This window comes from Rhinoraja longicauda, chromosome 41 (genome assembly GCF_053455715.1).
Source record: "Rhinoraja longicauda isolate Sanriku21f chromosome 41, sRhiLon1.1, whole genome shotgun sequence".
Classification (NCBI taxonomy): domain Eukaryota; kingdom Metazoa; phylum Chordata; class Chondrichthyes; order Rajiformes; family Arhynchobatidae; genus Rhinoraja; species Rhinoraja longicauda.
In genome coordinates, this window is record NC_135993.1 from 2,117,492 (window position 1) to 2,136,283 (window position 18,792).

At 55.3% G+C, this 18,792-nt stretch overlaps 1 pseudogene across 1 annotated transcript in view; it reads left to right on the forward strand.

The window, feature by feature from the left end:
* Positions 1-14,074, forward strand: part of LOC144611714 (MAP/microtubule affinity-regulating kinase 4-like) — a 16,726-nt pseudogene extending 2,652 nt beyond the window's left edge. Inside the window, exons 2-8 of the transcript XR_013549572.1 lie at positions 7-172; positions 862-1,075; positions 2,673-2,776; positions 3,801-4,065; positions 5,765-5,847; positions 9,421-9,465; positions 12,889-14,074. The product of XR_013549572.1 is annotated as an MAP/microtubule affinity-regulating kinase 4-like (transcript). The remainder of the gene's footprint in view (positions 1-6; positions 173-861; positions 1,076-2,672; positions 2,777-3,800; positions 4,066-5,764; positions 5,848-9,420; positions 9,466-12,888) is intronic.
* The last annotated feature ends 4,718 nt before the right edge of the window (positions 14,075-18,792 follow it).

Sequence of the window (18,792 nt, forward strand, 5' to 3'; positions counted from 1 at the left end):
TTGCAGCAGGACGGTGGGGAATCACAGACGGGGAGCAACCTGTCCCTGGCCAAGGCCCGGCCCAGCAACGAGCTGAACAGCAGCGGCACCAGCCAGGGAACGACCCACACCCGCAGCCAGCGCCCCAACGCCACGTCCACTTACCACCGGCAACGCAGACACAGCGACTTCAGTGAGTGGGCCCCACACACACACACACACACACACACACACACACACACACACACACACACACACACACACACACACACACACACACACACACACACACACACACACACACACACACACCACACACACACACACACACACACACCCACCCCATACCCCAGGGACCCTCACCCTGGGAGGGGAGGGGGGAAGGGCAGGAGATGGGAGGTTTGGGGGGTGAGAGGGGAGTGGAGGGGAGGGGGGACAAGGGGGAGGGAGGTGCAGTGCAGGGCAGGGGAGGGGGGGGATGAGTATGGGGGAGGGAGGAGTGTGTGGGGGAGGGAGGAGTGTGTGGGGGAGGGAGGAGTGTGTGGGGGAGGGGGGAGTGTGGGGGAGGGGGGAGTGTGTGGGGAGGGGGGAATGTGTGAGGGAGGGGGGAGTGTGGGGGGGGAGGGGGTGTGTTGGGTAGTGATGGGTCAGTCTGCCCCCCTCACGTCCCCTCTCTTTGTCCTCTTCCCCCCTCTCATCCCCCCTCTCATCCCCCCTCTCATTCCCCCTCTCTTCCCCCTCTCTTCCCCCTCTCTCCCCCTCTCTTCCCCCCATCTCTTCCCCCCCCTCTCTTCCCCCCCTCTCTTCCCCCCCCCTCTCTTCCCCCTCTCTTCCCCCCTCTCTTCCCCCCCCTCTCTCCCCCCCCCCCCCCCCCCCCCCCAGGCGGTCCGGGCTCGCTGACCACCCATACCAAGCGCAGTCAGACCAGCGCGGTGGAGCCGGAGCTGAAGGAGGAGCGGTCGTCCAGCCGCAAGGTGGGCCCAGTCAGCACCCCGCGGGCTGCGGCCCCCCCCCCTCCAGCCCCATGGTCAGCAGCGCCAACAACCCCAACAAGGCCGAGATCCCTGACCGCAGGAAGGCGGCCGGACCCTCCAACGTAAGCACCCGGCGCCCGGGGCGGGTGGGGAACGGCCGGGGGGGGTGGGGAACCAGGAACGGCCGGGGGGGGGGGGGTGGGGAACCAGGAACGTCCGGGGGGGGTGGGGAACCAGGAACGACCGGGGTGGGGTGGACCAGGAACGCCCGGGGGGGGTGGGGAACCAGAGCCGCGCGGCAACACGACACGGCGATTAACTGCGCCGTATCGCTAGACTAAACTAAACACACGCCCACCAGGTCAGTGCTAGTTGGACTTGGCCGGTCAAGGCAACTGATTGGGATAAAGCTAAGGACACAGAGTGCTGGAGTAACTCAGCGGGTCAGGCAGCATCTGTGGAGAACACGGATAGGTGACGTTTGAGTCGGGACCCTTCTTCAATGTCTGAAGAAAGGCCTCGACCTGAAACGTCACCCATTCCTTCTCTCCTGAGATGCTGCCTGACCCGCTGAGTTACTCCAGCACTTTATGTCTACCTTTGGTTTAAACCAGCATCTGCAGTTCCATCCTACACATCTCTGGAGGACATGGATGGGTGATGATTTAAACTGGAACCCTACTTCAGACCCAAACATCTGAATTGTAGATCAATCAAACATCTTGATTCTAGAAGCAATGAACTGCAGATGCTGATTTATATAAAGTGCTGGAGTAACTCAGCGGGTGGCGCTTAACTTGGTGTCAAGTTAGGAACAGGGGACATACAACGAGATCTGGTGTCCTAGTGCATCAGTCACTGAAAGGAAGCATGCAGGTACAGCAGGCAGTGAAGAAAGCCAATGGAATGTTGGCCTTCATAACAAGAGGAGTTGAGTATAGGAGCAAAGAGGTCCTTCTGCAGTTGTACAGGGCCCTAGTGAGACCGCACCTGGAGTACTGTGTGCAGTTTTGGTCTCCAAATTTGAGGAAGGATATTCTTGTTATTGAGGGCGTGCAGCGTAGGTTTACTAGGTTAATTCCCGGGATGGCGGGACTATCATATGTTGAAAGACTGAGTGACTAGGCTTGTATACACTGGAATTTAGAAGGATGAGAGGAGATCTTATCGAAACATATAAGATTATTAAGGGGTCGGACACGTTAGAGGCAGGAAACATGTTCCCAATGTTGGGGGAGTCCAGAACCAGGGGCCACAGTTTAAGAATAAGGGGTCGGCCATTTAGAACTGAGATGAGGAAAAACTTTTTCAGTCAGAGAGTTGTGAATCTGTGGAATTCTCTGCCTCAGAAGGCAGAGGAGGCCAATTCTCTGAATGCATTCAAGAGAGAGCTAGATAGAGCTCTTAAGGATAGCGGAGTCAGGGGGTATGGGGAGAAGGCAGGAACGGGGTACTGATTGAGAATGATCAGCCATGATCACATTGAATGGTGGTGCTGGCTCGAAGGGCTGAATGGCCTCCTCCTGCACCTATTGTCTATCTCTGGGGAACATGGATAGGTGACGTTTCACAGTGTGCTGGAGTAACTCAGCGGGTCAGGCAGCATCTGTGGAGAACATGGATGTGTGCCCACGCTGAGGTACCCCAGTGCTGTGCGTCTCCTCTGTGTACAACTGTTTACCGGTCGTCGTCGTCCCCCCCCCCGCCCTTGTCCCACAGAATAACATCCCCGCGAGCGCCATGAGCAGGAGGAACACGTACGTGTGTACCGACCGCACCTCCAACGATCGCCAGTCACTGCTGCAGAACGGCAAAGAGAACAGGTAGTGGGTGTGGGGGGCAGGGGTGGGGGGGGGGGGAGGGAGGGGGCGAGGGGTGGGTGGGGGGGGAGGAGGGGGCCAGGGGTGGGGGGAGGGGTGGGTGGGGGAGGAGGGGGCGAGGGGTGGGTGGGTGTGGGGGGCAGGGGTGGGTGGGGGGGGAGGAGGCGAGGGGGCGAGCGGTGGGTGGGAGCAGGGGGTAGTTGGGTGCGAGGGGGGTGGGTGGGGGGGAGCGGGAGGGAGGGGGTGTTGGGAGAGGGGGTGGGGTGGGTATCAGGGTACATTGACCCCTCTGTAACCCCTCTCCCCCCCCCCCCCCAGCTCGGCACTGTCCCGGGTCAGGGAGTGGGGGGGTATCGGGGTACACAGACCCGGGTCAGGGAGAGGGGGGTCAGGGAGAGGGGGGTCAGGGAGAGGGGGGTCAGGGAGAGGGGGGTCATGGAGAGGGGGGTCAGGGAGAGGGGGTCAGGGAGAGGGGGTCGGGGAGAGGGGGGTTGGGGAGTGGGGGGGGTCAGGGAGAGGGGGGTCAGGGAGAGGGGGGTCAGGGAGAGGGGGGTCAGGGAGTGGGGAGTGGGGGGTTGGGGAGTGGGGGGTCGGGAGAGGGGGGGTCAGGGAGAGGGGGTCAGGGAGAGGGGGGTCAGGGAGAGGGGGGTCAGGGGAGTGGGGGGTCAGGGAGTGGGGGGTCAGGGAGAGGGGGGTCAGGGAGTGGGGGGTCAGGGAGTGGGGGGTCAGGGAGTGGGGGGTCAGGGAGTGGGGAGTGGGGGGTCAGGGAGAGGGGGGTCAGGGAGAGGGGGATCAGGGAGAGGGGGGTCAGGGAGTGGGGGTTCAGGGAGAGGGGGGTCAGGGAGTGGGGGGTCAGGGAGTGGGGGGTCAGGGAGAGGGGGGTCAGGGAGTGGGGGGTCAGGGAGAGGGGGATCAGGGAGTGGGGGGGTCAGGGAGAGGGGGGTCAGGGAAGTGGGGGGTCAGGGAGTGGGGGGGAGTGGTGGGTATCGGGGTACACATCTAACCCCCCCCCCTCTCTCCCCCCCAGCTCGGCCCTGACCCGTGGCACACCAGCCTCTCCGTCCACCCACAGCATTGCGGCCGCCGCCGCCACCACCGACCACGTGAGGTTCCCCAGGGGCAGCTCCAGCCGTAGCACCTTCCACGGGGGGCAGCTGCGGGAGCGGAGAGTGGGGGCCCCCAACGGCTCTCCCACCTCCCCCACCCTGCCCCCGACTCTGTCCCACTCCCTCAGAGCCGGAGCGCGCCTCCTCCAACCTCTTCTCCAAACTAACCTCCAAGCTGACCAGAAGGTAAGGGTCTAGTGCGGGAGGGGGGGAGGGGGGAGGGGTGGTGGGGGCAAGCTCTTTGACCCCTCGATCTCCCCCCCCCTCCCCCCTCCCCTCCCCCCCTCACACACTGGTTGCCCTTGTATCCATCTTCCCAGCCCATCTTATACAGGCCCTTCGGCCCAACTCACCCACATCGGCCAACATGTCCCATCTACACCAGTTCTGGCCAACATGCCCCATCTGGCCAAACATGCCCCATCTACACTAGTCCCACCTGCCCGCCTTTGGCCCACGTCCCTCCAAACCCGTCCTATCCATGTACCTGTCCAAATATCTTTCAAATGTGGTTACAATCCCAGCCTCAACTACCTCCTCCGGCAGCTCGTTCCATACACCCACCACCCTCTAGATGAAAACGTTGCCCCTCAGGTTCCTATTTAAATCCTCCCCCTCCTTCAACCAATATCCTTTGGTTCGGGTTTGGAGATACAGCGTGGAAACAGGCCCTTCTGCCCACTGAGTCCGCACCGTCCTGCGATCCCCGCCACTGACACCATTCTACACTAGTCCCACCTGCCCGCGTTTGGCCCATGTCCCTCCAAACCCGTCCCATGTCCCTCCAAACCCGTCCCATATCCCTCCAAACCCGTCCATATCCCTCCAAACCCGTCCCAACCATGTACCTGTTTAACTGTTTCTTAAACGTTGGGATAGTCCCAGCCTCAACTACCTCCTCTGGCAGCTCGTTCCACACACCCACACCCTCTAAGTGTGGAAAAAGTTGCCCCTCAGATTCCCACTAAATCTTGCCCCTCTCCTTTTAAACCCATGACCTCTGGTTCCTGATTCCCCTACTCTGGGTAACAGAAGTTCCATGCATTCACCCGATCAATACTCGTGATGTTACTCGTGCGCCTCTATAAGATCACCCTGCACTCCAAGGAGTAAAGGCCCAGCCTTGCCAACCTCTCCCGAGACCCCAGACCCTCGAGTCCTGGTGTTGGCATTCCCCACTCTGCCCCCCTGGATGACACAAAATGCCGGAGTAACTCAGCGGGTCGGGCAGCATCTCCGGAGAGAAGGAATGGGCGACGTTTCGGGTCAGTCTGAAGAAGGGTCTCGACCCGAGACGTCACCCATTCCTTCTCTCCGAGATGCTGCCTGACCCGCCGAGTTACTCTGGCACTTTGTGTCTACCTTCGGTGTAAACCAGCCATCTGCAGTTCCTTCCCTCTGCACTGGGATGTGTTTTAAAGAGCAGCTAATAACCAGAGATATCAGAATCAAGATTACCGGCGCAGCGGTAGAGTTGCTGCTTACAGCGAATGCAGCGCCGGAGACTCAGGTTCGATCCTGACTACGGGCGCCGTCTGTACGGAGTTTGTACGTTCTCCCCGTGACCTGCGTGGGTTTTCTCCGAGATCTTCGGTTTCCTCCCACACTCCAAAGACGTACAGGTATGTAGGTTAATTGACAGGGTAAATGTAAACATTGTCCCTAGTGGGTGTAGGATAGTGTTAGTGTGCGGGGATCGCTGGGCGGCACGGACCCGGTGGGCCGAAGGGCCTGTTTCTGCACTGTATCTCTAAATCGCAACTGGTGAGTGAGATTTCTTTCTGGTTTTTGTTCCTTCTCTTTTTTTAAAAATATATAAATCTCTTGTGACCTGCTCCTCTGGTTTTCCACTGTCTAATTCTGCTTCTCGTCTCTCCTTTCCTAGGGTCACTATTGACCCAGCTAAACGGCAGAGTGTCCACAAACCAGTGCCAGGGAACTCCCTACCACAGGGAACAAAGACCGTTAGTAAGTCTTCTTCAACCTCGTGGCCAGTCGGAGGTGGGGGACAATGTGCCATCGTGTAGTCACCTCCGCCCCAACTCCACTCTACCCCTCCATTCATCTCCCCCCCCTCCTCCACCTCCATCCATCCAGAACCAGGGGCCACAGTCAAAGAATAAAGGGGAGGCAATTTAAAACTATCCCTACAATTAGAAGGATGAGAGGGGATCTTAGACAATAGACAATAGACAATAGGTGCAGGAGGAGGCCATTCGGCCCTTCGAGCCTGTACGCACCGCCATTCAATGTGATCATGGCTGATCATTCTCAATCAGTACCCCGTTCCTGCCTTCTCCCCGTACCCCCTGACTCCGCTATCCTTAAGAGCTCTATCTAGCTCTCTCTTGAATGTATTCAGAGAATTGGCCTCCACTGCCCTCTGAGGCAGAGAATTCCACAGATTCACAACACTCTGACTAAAAAAGTTTTTTCCTCATCCCTGTTCTAAATCTTATAGAAACATATAAAATTCCTGAGGGTTTGGACAGGCTAGACGCAGGAAATTGTTCCCAATGTTGGGGGAGTCCAGAACCAGGGGTCACACAGTTTAAGAATAAGGGGTCGGCCATTTAGAACTGAGATGAGAAAAAACCTTTTTCACCCAGAGAGTTGTGAATCTGTGGAATTCTCTGCCACAGAAGGCAGTGGAGGCCAATTCACTGGATGTTTTCAAGAGAGAGCTAGATAAAGCTCTTAATGATAGCGGAGTCAGGGGGTATGGGGAGAAGGCAGGAACAGGGGTACTGATTGTGGATGATCAGCCGTGATCACATTGAATGGCGGTGCTGGCTCGAAGGGCTGAATGGCCTCCTCCTGCACCTATATTCTATCTTTCTATGTTGGGGGAGTCCAGAACCAGGAGTCACACTTTACGAATAAGGGGTCGGCCATTTAGGACTGAGATGAGGAAAAACATTTTCACCCAGAGTTGTGAATCTGTGGAATTCTCTGCCACAGAGGGCAGTGGAGGCCCTGGATGAATTTAAAAGAGAGTTTGATAGAGCTCGAGGGTTTAGCGGAATTGCGGTGCTGGCTCGAAGGGCCGAATGGCCTACTCCTGCACCTATTGTCTATTGACTGCTCTCTGGTTGTGGTGGGATGGTTCAGTTGCCTAATAACAGCTGGGAAGAGACTGTCCCTGAATCTGCTTCCAGCGATGGTGGTGGTTCTTGCGTTGTGATCTCACCCAGCCATAGGTCTCTCCTCCATCGCTCCCCCGAGACTCTCGGTCTGGAGGAACGTCTCTGGGGGCTGGACACTCGGCAACAGATCTGCCCCCAAGGCCACCAGTGGGAGATGTGGAGGTGGAATGCACGCGTGGAGGCATCTCCTGGCGAGGTTCTCCAAGGGGGACTTGTCGGGAGTCAAGCATGGGGCATTCACCTTGTATCTCACCACTCCATGTCCAGCCTTGTACGCTTGATGCCAAGGGTCAGGAATGGGAAGGTGTCCAACCCAAGGTACCTCAATCCATCCATTCCTCACCCCATCCCATTCCCATCTATCCTAACCCATCTTATCCCATTCCATCTAGTCCCATCTCGTCCCAAACCATCCCATCTCATCCTAGCCCAGCCCAGCCCTAACCCATTCCAGTTGATCCTATTGTATGCCATTCCAAATGATCTGCTCCTCTTCAACCCCAACCCATCCTATCTCATCCCACCCCAATCCTGCTATCCTGCCCCCACCCTCCCTGCTCTGCCCCAGTCCTTCCTCCCCCACCCCTATCCTGGGCCCCTCCCCGACTACGGGTGCTGTCTGTATGGGGTTGGTATGTTCTCCCCGTGACCAGCGTGCGTTTTCTCCGAGATCTTCGAAGAACTCCAAAGGCATACAGGCATGTAGGTCAATTGGCTTGGTATAAGTGTAAATCGTCCCTAATGTGTGTAGGATAGTGTTAGTGTGCGGGGATCGCTGGTCAGTGCGGACTCGATGGGCCAAAGGGCTCTGTATCTCAAAAAAAAAAAACGCACACACATACGTACATACAAACAAACAAACAGTAACAGTGCAGGAGATGGACAGGGTGGTTCCCTGGTCCCAGATTGGCCACAGTGGGATGTTTTGGGAGTGTAGGGGACTACGTTCTCCAAGGCCCTTGAGCCCACGGGACTCTGTCTCTGCTCTCTGTCTCTTTTCTGTCCTTCCTGCGTTATGAGCTCATCTCAGCCTGAGCCACTGCGATCAGCCTCTTGGTCGAACCTTCCCTCTGGTCCTCAGCACCGATTAAATCCGTGATAAATGTGCCGTGCGGTGTGGAACGCACCCGCCAAGTAGGTCACGTCTAACCGCGCCGAGTCTTACACGTTTAGCACATGTCACGGGCATTGGGACCCGCCCCCTACACGCAAATATACCGTGTGCCAGCCAACCGCATCCGGCAATGGTCTTGCACAGTAGTCCACTAAATGTAAGGTGGACACAGAGTGCTGGAGTAACTCAGCGGGTCAGGCAGCATCTGTGGAGAACATGGATAGGTGACGTTTCACAGAGTGCTGGAGTAACTCAGCGGGTCAGGCAGCATCTGTGGAGAACATGGATAGGTGACGTTTCAGGGTAGGACCCATTTTCAGATGGGTCCTGAAAAAGATTCTGAAGAAGAGTCCCCACCCGAAACGTGGAGGTGGGGCGGATGTTCCCACTAGTGGGAGAGTCTAGGACCAGAGGGCACAGCCTCAGAATTAAAGGACACACATTTGGAAAGGAGATGAGGAGGAATTTCTTTTGTCAGAGGGTGGTGATGTTTCGGGTCGAGACTGAGAGTCTGAGAGACCAAGTGCCAGACTGAAGAAATGTCTCGACCCGAAACATTACCTATTCCTTCTCTCCAAAGATGCTGGGGTTCAGGTTTGGAAACACTGGAATTTAGAAGGATGAGAGGGGATCTTATCGAAACGTATAAGATTATTAAGGGGTTGGACACGTTAGAGGCAGGAAACATGTTCCCAATGTTGGGGGGAGTCCAGAACCAGGGGCCACACAGTTTAAGAATAAGGGGTCGGCCATTTAGAACGGAGATGAGAAAAAACTTTTTCAGTCAGAGAGTTGTGAATCTGTGGAATTCTCTGCCTCAGAAGGCAGTGGAGGCCAATTCTCTGAATGCATTCAAGAGAGAGCTGGATAGAGCTCTTAAGGATAGCGGAGTCAGGGGGTATGGGGAGAAGGCAGGAACGGGGTACTGATTGAGAATGATCAGCCATGATCACATTGAATGGCGGTGCGTCCAGGCTCGAAGGGCCGAATGGCCTCCTCCTGCACCTATTGTCCATTGTCTATTGTGATGGACTGGGCAGTGGGGGGGGGGGTCAGTGTGGTGATGCAACCGATGGTCAATGTGTTGATGGGGGGGTGGTGTTGGGGAGATGGAGTGGGAGGGAGGGGGGGAGGGAGGAGGGGAGCTCTCTCGGGGCAAATGGACCATTTCGGTTTCACGGGGAGGGTTGTGATCTGGTGCCGGGCTCTGCGATGTTGACATTCTCTTGCTGTCCTCTGTGATGTGCTGAATAACGTCCGATTTCTCTTTCTTTTGTTGAGGGTCACAGACGAACCTGAGAGAAACTGGCGACCTGAGGTCACAAGGTGAGGGGGGTCATAAAATTATAGGAGCTAGAATTAGGCCATTCGGCCCATCACGTCTACTCAACCCGTGCTGTCCCTGCCCTGGGAGTGTGTGGCGGGACAGTATACATGTTTAAAAATAATGATTTAAATCAATGATTTACAAAAATGATATGTACGATACAAATATACAAACACTATAATACAGTGTAAATGCTCTTGCGTACTGAAGTTACCATTGCTCTATCTGTATCGAGGTTGCACTGCACCCCTCGCGATGCCCAACGGACCCCGAAACCCCCCAGGGTGCCCCTGGGCAGCGCGCGGCCCCTCTCCAACCCCACCCGGGCGCAGACGGACGTAACCCCGGAAAAGGGCCGGGCAGCCGGCTCGGGCAGAGCCCCCTTCCGCCCAAGGCGGCACGGTAGCGCAGCGGTAGAGTTGCTGCTTTACAGCGAATGCAGCGCCGGAGACTCAGGTTCCATCCCGACTACGGGTGCTGCACTGTAAGGAGTTTGCACGTTCTCCCCGTGACCTGCGTGGGTTTTCTCCGAGATCTTCGGTTTCCTCCCACACTCCAAAGACGTACAGGTATGTAGGTTAATTGGCTGGGTAAATGTAAAAATTGTCCCTAGTGGATGTAGGATAGTGTTAATGTACGGGGATCGCTGGGCGGCACGGACTTGGTGGGCCGAAAAGGCCTGTTTCCGGCTGTATGTATATGATATGATATGATATGATAAGTCAAGTCAAGTCAAATTTATTTGTCACATACACACACACGATGTGCAGTGAAATGAAAGTGGCAATGCCTGCGGATTGTGCACACAAAAAAGAATTACAGTTACAGCATTTAAATAAAGTTAATAAGTTACTATAGTGTAGACAAAAATTTAGTCTCTGGGGTTATAAAAGTTGACAGTCCTGATGGCCTGTGGGAAGAAACTCCGTCTCATCCTCTCCGTTTACACAGCGTGACAGCGGAGGCGTTTGCCTGACCGTAGCAGCTGGAACAGTCCGTTGCTGGGGTGGCAGGGGTCCCCCATAATGTTGCTGGCTCTGGATCTGCACCTCCTGATGTATAGGTCCTGCAGGGGGACGAGTGTAGTTCCCATGGTGCGTTCTGCCGAACGCACCACTCTCTGCAGGGCCATCCTGTCCTGGGCAGAGCTGTTCCCAAACCAGACTGTAATGTTACCGGACAGGATGCTCTCCACAGCCCCAGAGTAGAAGCAATGAAGGATCCTCAGAGACACTCTGAATTTCCTCAGTTGTCTGAGGTGGTAAAGGCGCTGCTTTGCCTTACCCACCAGTGCGGCAATGTGCGTTGTCCATGTCAGATCCTCTGTGATGCGGACTCACAAGTATTTAAAACTGCCTGGCGCCGTGACTCGCGGTCGGCCATCTTGGCCAGGCCCAGGAGCAACCCAACCCAACCAGGACATCTTCAGCCCCCCCTCCCTCCCCTCTCCCCTACCTACGCACAGGGTGTCCACAGATGAGGGTGGTGGGTGTGAGGTGCAGCCAGAAGGCAGGGAGCAGCCCCTTTAGGTATTGGAACAGAGGGCTGCAACCTCACACACTCCATGTGCACGTGGAACACAGACACCTCCAGCCCGCAAACGTGGCGACTCTGTGAACCGCTAGAGGAACAGGTTGCAGGGGACTCCTCAGTGCGGTACCCTCCCTCCCAGGGCCCCGATGGAGAGGGGCAGAATCCCAGTGTAGAGGCCCCCTCCTGACCGGAAGGCAACACCGACTTTTAGAACGGAGATGAGGAAGAACTTTTTCAGTCAGAGGGTGGTGAAGGTGTGGAATTCTCTGCCTCAGAAGGCAGTGGAGGCCAGTTCGTTGGATGCTTTCAAGAGAGAGCTGGATAGAGCTCTTAAGGATAGCGGAGTGAGGGGGTATGGGGAGAAGGCAGGAACGGGGTACTGATTGAGAGTGATCAGCCATGATCGCATTGAATGGCGGTGCTGGCCCGAAGGGCTGAATGGCCTCCTCCTGCACCTATTGTCTATTGTCTATTGACAGAATGGCGTAGAGGCACCACTGCCCTTTTGTTTTTAAATGTAATTTCTGCAAACACTTTTATTCAGAAAACAAAAAGCCGAACGTACAAAAGGGTAACATGAACAAAACCGCCTCTGTGGCCGTTCACGAAACAACGGTCATCAATCGTAAAGTAACGTCACCCTTCATCAGTAATACACTCGGCCTCCCACGCCGACCAGCGTTCAAGGAAGGCCTCCAGTGTCCCTGTGGAACACGCGTGTGTGTGTGTGTGTGTGTGTGTTATTCTGTATCTTGTGTCCTTTTTTTAAATATAATATAAAAGTTTTATTCCAAAAAAAAGACACACAAACATACTAAACAAAATGTGATCGAACAAAAGCCGCCTGTATCGGCAGTTTACAAAATAAACAGTTATCACATTAAAATACCGCCATCTCTGTCAACAACACATTCGACCCCCCCCCCCCCCCCGCGCGGTGACCAGCGTTCACGGAAGGCCTCCAGAGTCCCCGTGGACACCGCGTGTGCGTGTTCCCTCCCCAGGGACACGCGGGCACGGACGTAAGCCCGGAACAGGGGCGGGCAGCCGACCTCTGTGAGGCCGTCGACTGCCCGCTGCCTGGACACGCGGACGGCCATCTTGGCCAGGCCCAGGAGCAGACCCCCTCCTCCCTCCCGACCCTCCCCCCTCTGTACCGGGTGCCACAAAAATTAAAAGCGTAGGGCTAAAATGGAGCCAGAACTTGAGGAGCAGCCCCTTCAGATACTGGAACAGGGGCTGCAACCTCACGCACTCTGTATACAAATGGTACACGGTCTCCTCCTCGTCGCTGAAGTGACAGGCGGGGCGTTGTGGAGGGAGTTTCACTCTGTGTCTCGGGGGTCAAGTCAAGTCAAGTTTATTTGCCACACACACATAAATGTGCGGTGAAATGAAAGATTACCCACAGTCCCAGCAACAAGAGCAATAAAAATAAGCAACAACGCACACAATCAAATGTAGAAATTGTCCCTAGTGGGTGTAGGATAGTGTTAATGTGCGGGGATCGCTGGGCGGCACGGACTTGGTGGGCCGAAAAGGCCTGTTTCCGGCTGTATATATATGATATATGATATATGATATATGATAAGACACATCCATCACAGTGAGTCTCCTCCAGTCATCTCCTCACTGTGATGGAAGGCCAGAATGTTCTTTCTCTTCCCCTGCCGTCTTCTCCCGCGGTCAGGCTGTTGAAGTTGCCACGTCGGGGCGGTCGGGGCTCCCGACATTGGAGCCCCCGCCGGGCGGTGAAAGGTCCGCGGCGGGCCGACCCAATCCCCGCGATCCGTGGCGGGCGAACACGCTGCACGTCGGGGCGGTCGAGGTGTTTGCAGGTTTGCATTGAGGATCTGACGCTCTCTCTCTCTCTCCCTCTCTCCCCACAGTTGCAATGTATCTCGGGATAAAAAAGAAAGCAGGCCCAGGTCGATCCGACTTACATGGAATATAAAGATCACCAGCTCGCGGGACGCTGCCGAGATCCTTGGCCTGATCTGCAAGGTCCTGGAGGCCAATGGGTGCCGCTTCCAGCAGCTGGAGCCCTTCCTCCTGTCCTGCAACTACGGGCGAGAGAACACCGAGCAACTTGTGCACTGGGAGACCGAGGTGTGTCGCCTGCCCAACCTCTCCGTCAACGGCGTGCGCTTTAAGAGGACCTCTGGCACCTTCCTGTCCTTCAGGAACATAGTGACCAAAATCACCAGTGAACTGAAGCTCTAGACCCCCCCCCCCTCCTTCCTCCCCCCTCCACCTCACCCCATCTGTGTTGAAGACCGCCAGCCCGGTCCTTCGTTGGGTTCCTGGAGGCCAGCGAGCGTTGGGATTTCTCCACCACCTCCGTGAGATGATCCGCTGAAAACCAGGGTCCCACCTCAGGAGGCCCGTGGACCCTTTGGCCGAAGTCTGGTCATCTCGACACCCATCCGACCGGCGGGGGTGGCTGGGAGAGTCGAGTCAGTCAAAGAAGGGTCTCGAACCGAAATGTCGCCTCGCCATTGTTCTCCTGAGATGCTGCCTGACCTGCTGAGCTACTCCAGCACTCTGTGAAACGTCACCTATCCATGTTCTCCACAGATGCTGCCTGACCCGCTGAGCTACTCCAGAACTCTGTGAAACGTCACCTATCCATGTTCTCCACAGATGCTGCCTGACCCGCTGAGTTACTCCAGCACTCTGTGTCCTTTTGATCCCCGGTTGGGTTGGATGGTGGGCCGGTGGAGCGCGTGAGGGGAAAAGGAACGTTGGGATGTTCTCTACAGCCCGTGACACCGTGGTTTGAGGGACCGCTATTGTCCTCCAGGGGGCCCTGGATGGAAGGACAGGTGGACAACTCCTGGTGGACCCACCGCCTCCGGCCCACCCTCTGCTGGTGGAAGAGGGGTGCGGGCAGGAGATCACGGACAACCTTGGTACCTTTGGAAATGGTGAAGATCTAGGCTTCTCAGAAGCATTGGAAAATAGGACATGGTTATTCAGTATCTTTGTGCTGTCCCTGCCCTGAGGAGTGTGTGACGGGACAGTGTAGCGCAAAAGATACTAGAGGAGCAAGATAGACCACTCGACCCTAAAAACGGGAGTGTGTGACGGGACAGTGTAGCGCAAAAGATACTAGAGGAGCAAGATAGACCACTCGACCCTAAAAACCGTAGTACGTCGTGGCGGCCATTTTAGTAGGCAGAAACTTGCAGAAACATTTTAAAAGAAAAATAACAAAAATATGTGAATCGATAGATGCATTTTAATGGTATCATCACACATACTGTTCCCCCAAAACACATTACACTGCGAGAGGCGGGTTTTGCTTACTAAAATGGCTCCTATGCGTACTACTCTTCAGTATAGTCGATTTCAACGGAGTGGTCCATCTTGCTCCTCTAGTATCTTTGGTGTACGGGGAGCTTCAGTGTGCGTGTACCCTGTGCTCCCCCCTGCCCCAGGGAAGTGTGTGACCGGACGGTCCGTCACTCTTTATATCCCCCCCACTCAGGCCCCACAGTTCTAGTTCATTGCTTGCGAAATGCACACCACATTCCCACATCCAGCTTTAATGAGTGCAAAGTGATCAAGGACTTTCCAAGATAGACACAAAATGCCGGAGTAACTCAGCGGGTCAGGCAGCATCTCTGGAGAGAAGGAATGGGTGACGTTTCGGGTCCAGGCCCTTCTTCAGGCTGATTCCATGCTGTTTCTCAAAACAAAACTGCACTGCAGAAAACTGCAAAACTGTACTAAGGTGGATGGGATTAGTTAGATGGCATAATGTTGGACCAAGAGACACATTGGACCCAAGTCCCACCCCATCCCCTGACATCAGTCTGAAGAAGGGTCTCGACCCAAAACGTCACCCATTCCTTCTCTCCCGAGATGCTGCCTGACCCGCTGAGTTACTCCAGCCTACCTTAGATTTAATCCAGCACCTGCAGTTCTTTTTCCTACACAACGACTTCCCAGGGCTGGTTTTGTTTGAGATATCAGTGAGTGTGTGAATGGTCTCGGCGGATGGTGGATAACCTCCCCAGGGGTCTGACCCTGTGTGGGACATCAGCCCTACCACCCGAGTGGACGCTGGTCTGCCCCTTGCATCAACGCACACAGCCGACGATGCCCCGACCTACCCGACTGTCAAACCTGCAAAGAACCCTTGAGTGTTTCTGTCCGTCTGAAACATTTTAAAACAGAAACATTGCAAGCCAATGCCGACTGTACGTCTGATGCCCGGCACGGTGGCGCAGCGGGTAGAGTCACTGCCTCACAGACCCGGGTTCGATCCCGACCACGGGTGCTGTTTGTACAGAGTTTGAACGTTCTCAACATCACCTGCGTGGGTTTTTTCCAGGTGCTCCGGTTTCCTCCCACACTCCAGAGACGTACAGGTTTGTAGGTTAATTGGCTTGGTGTGTGTGTAAATTGTCCCTAGTGTTAGTGTACGGGGTGATCGCTGGTCGCTGTGGAAGGGCCTGTTTACGTGCTGTACCTCTAAACGCAGCACCAGGCCTGTGGGGAGGGTCTTCAGGCCAGGCCACGCAAAGGGTCTTCAGAGGGCGGTGGGTACGTACGGCATGGCTGATGTTCTTCCTTGCGGGACGGTCTTTGTGTTGAGGTGGCAGGTCACGAGGCGAGAGGTTGCCAGGGTCCTATCGTGGTCCACCATGCTGCCCCGGGTGTGGGGTGGAGATGGGTGGACCACCTCCGTGTTCTCCGTACCCGCGTTCTGGTGTCACCGCCCTGGGACCGTGCCGCCAACCGAGCTCCCCACCTCCTGTTGGAGCGTTGACGCCCCTCGGGATCTGGTGGGGCGGCCCCGGGCGGTCATCACCTTGAAAACGGTCCCCGCTTTATCCAACTGTCAACTCTGCGAATGACCCTACATGTTTCTCTATGCCGGAACCACTCAAAAACCACCAAGAGCAAGCTATTGCCCCTTGAACTCTCGCTGACCATCGGCTGGAACTGCACCTTTAAACGTTACGGTCCAGTCTGGTTGGGGAGGGGGAGGGGGAGGGGGGCGTTTTTACGAGGGGTCTCCCCGCTCCCCTCTACAAGCTCCAGCCCTCCTTAAGCACTGCCCCTCCTGGCAGGCTCTTGCACTGCGGTGGGCTGAGCTACCAACCAGCAATGGCTCATTTGTTGCCAAGTAACTGGTCCTTCTCTCCACTACCACCTCCTCCACTAACTCCACCCTCGATAGGGAGGGGAGGGGGGGGAGTGCTTTAGACTGAATTCTTGCATTCTCCCCCTCTCCTCTTAAATGTTGAGGCCTCGCACAAGCCAGCTTGTCTCACACAACTGCAGAGAGACACACCGGCACCCAGTTGACCCATTCCCCGTTTGATCCGACTGTCAAATCTGCAGAAATAATCAATGTTTCTCTCTGTCAGAGGCACTCAAAAACCACCAAGAGCAAACTATTGAATCATTTGAAGCACCAAGGCTGCTTTGGGTTTGACCTTATCCAATTCAAAATGGTGTAAAAAATCTGCTTAACTTCACCCCCCCCCCCAGCCCACTTCTCCTGCTGATGCAAACTGAACAAGACATCGGGTTCTGGGTAGTCGGAGCTAGTTGGCCGCTTGACTCCAGGCGGCATCTAATCTCGGGGGCGCTCTGCGGGACGAGGGAGGGCTGGCGGGCATCGTCTTTGTCGGCGTACAAGCTTCGGGGCGCCAGGTTGCCAGTCCCTGTCGGCACGGATTCGCTGGCATTTCCCAAACCCTATACCCTTCAATCCCATTCCCTCCCCTTTACGGATTTCCCCCGGGATCTGGTCACCGCCGTGCCCTCCATCAGTGCGGAGTTCCACCCGCTGTTTCACTTCACCAACCCCCCCCCCCCTCTCTCTCCTCACCCCGGCAGTCTCTCAGGAGATGACCTCCATGCCCTGGACCCTCTCCATCGCTCCTCGCTCACTCGATCCTAGTTCAGATGTCAATCTGATATTCCCAAGAGTATATGGAACTGTATTTAAAACTAAAACCTGTATAAAAGAACTTGCTTGTAACTGTATTATTCTGTAGAAAACACTGGTGGATTTTCCAGAGTTTTTAAAAAGTGCTAAGTTATTAGAAGTCTGGCCCTCTAGATATTGAATTGAGTTGTATATATATATAAAAGAATACTTGAAATTAACTTGCCTGTTGGATTATATTTTCCCATTTGATCAGAAAGTTCATTCATGATAGGAGAAGAATTAGGCCATTCGGCCCATCAAGTCCACTCCGCCATTCAATCATGGATGATCTATCTCTCCCTCCCAACCCCATTCTCCTGCCATCTCCCCACAACCCCTGACACCCGTACTAATCAAGAACCTGTCAATATCTGCCTTAAAGAAGCCCAATACCTTGCCCTCCACAGCCATCAACTGATGTAGAATTTCGTCATAGGTTCTAGGAGCAGAATTAGGCCATTTGGCCCATCGGGTCTACGCCATTCAATCATGGCTGGTCTATCCCTCCTAACCCCATTCTCCTGCCTTCTCCCCATAAGGCAGGTCCCCACAGGGACAGCACGGTGGCGCAGCGGTAGAGTTGCTGCCTTACAGCGAATGTAGCGCCGGAGACTCAGGTTCGATCCCGACTACGGGCGCCATCTGTACGGAGTTTGTACGTTCTCCCCGTGACCTGCGTGAGTTTTCTCCGAGATCTGCGGTTTCCTCCCACACCCCAAAGACGTACAGGTATGTAGATTAATTGGCTGGGCAAATGTAAAAATTGTCCCTAGTGGGTGTAGGATAGTGTTAGTGTGCGGGGATCGCTGGGCGGCACGGACCCGGTGGGCCGAAGGGCCTGTTTCTGCGCTGTATCTCTAAATCTAAAAAAAAACCCTGACAAAACCAAAATCATAAAAGGAGCACAGGACTCTTATTTAAAAACCAGGTTTACTCCAGGATATGTCTTGTTTGAACCTGTTTTTCTAGTCTGTACGTGACTCTTGTCCAAAGCCAAGTGGAGATATTCCAAAATGGTCCAGCAACTTCAGGGCGGAGGGTGGCGCAGCGGGTAGGGCCACTGCCTCACTGCGCCAGGGACCAAGGGTTCGATCCTGACCTTGGGTGCTGTCTGTGCGGAGTTTGCACCATCTCTCCGTGACTGTGTTAGTTTCCTCCGGGTGCTCCGGTTTCCTCCCACGTCCTAAAGTCGTGCCGGTTTGTAAGCTGCCCCTAATGTTGCAGAGAGTGGACGAGAGAAAGTGGGATAACATGGAACTGGTCAGCGTGGACTCGGCGGGCCGAAGGGCATGTTTCCGTGCTGTATCGCTGCCGTAAACTAGAGGGGCGGGGGCAGGACAAAGTCTGGGTGAGTGATAGGTGGATACTGGTGAGGAGGGTTTTGACAGGCAGACGGTTGGACAGGAGATAGGGAGAGAAGAGTTGTGAACTGTGGGCCCAGTGAAAGGAGTTGGTGATGGCAGGAGAGAAAGGGTGGCAGTCCTTGCGAGGCACAGGAAAGGGTGGGTGGAGGGGGAGGTGGGAGAAAGATTGGTAGATCAAATTGGAGAATTCAATGTTCATACCGTTGGGGTGTGGGCTGCCCGAGAGGAACACCAGGTGCTGTTCCTCCATTTTGTTGTGTGGCCTCACTCTGACAATGGAGGAGGCCCAGGGCAGAAAGGTCAGGGATTGGAATGGGTGGGGAGAGTTGAAACGTTTGGAGATGCAGCATCTCTAGGTATCAGAGCGTTTCCAGGATGACAAGATACTGGAGTTTCCAGCGGCACAGTCATTCGTGGGACCAAGCGCAAGAGAGTTTGAATTGGAATTATTTCTGTTGAGATCAGTTGATTGTCACGTG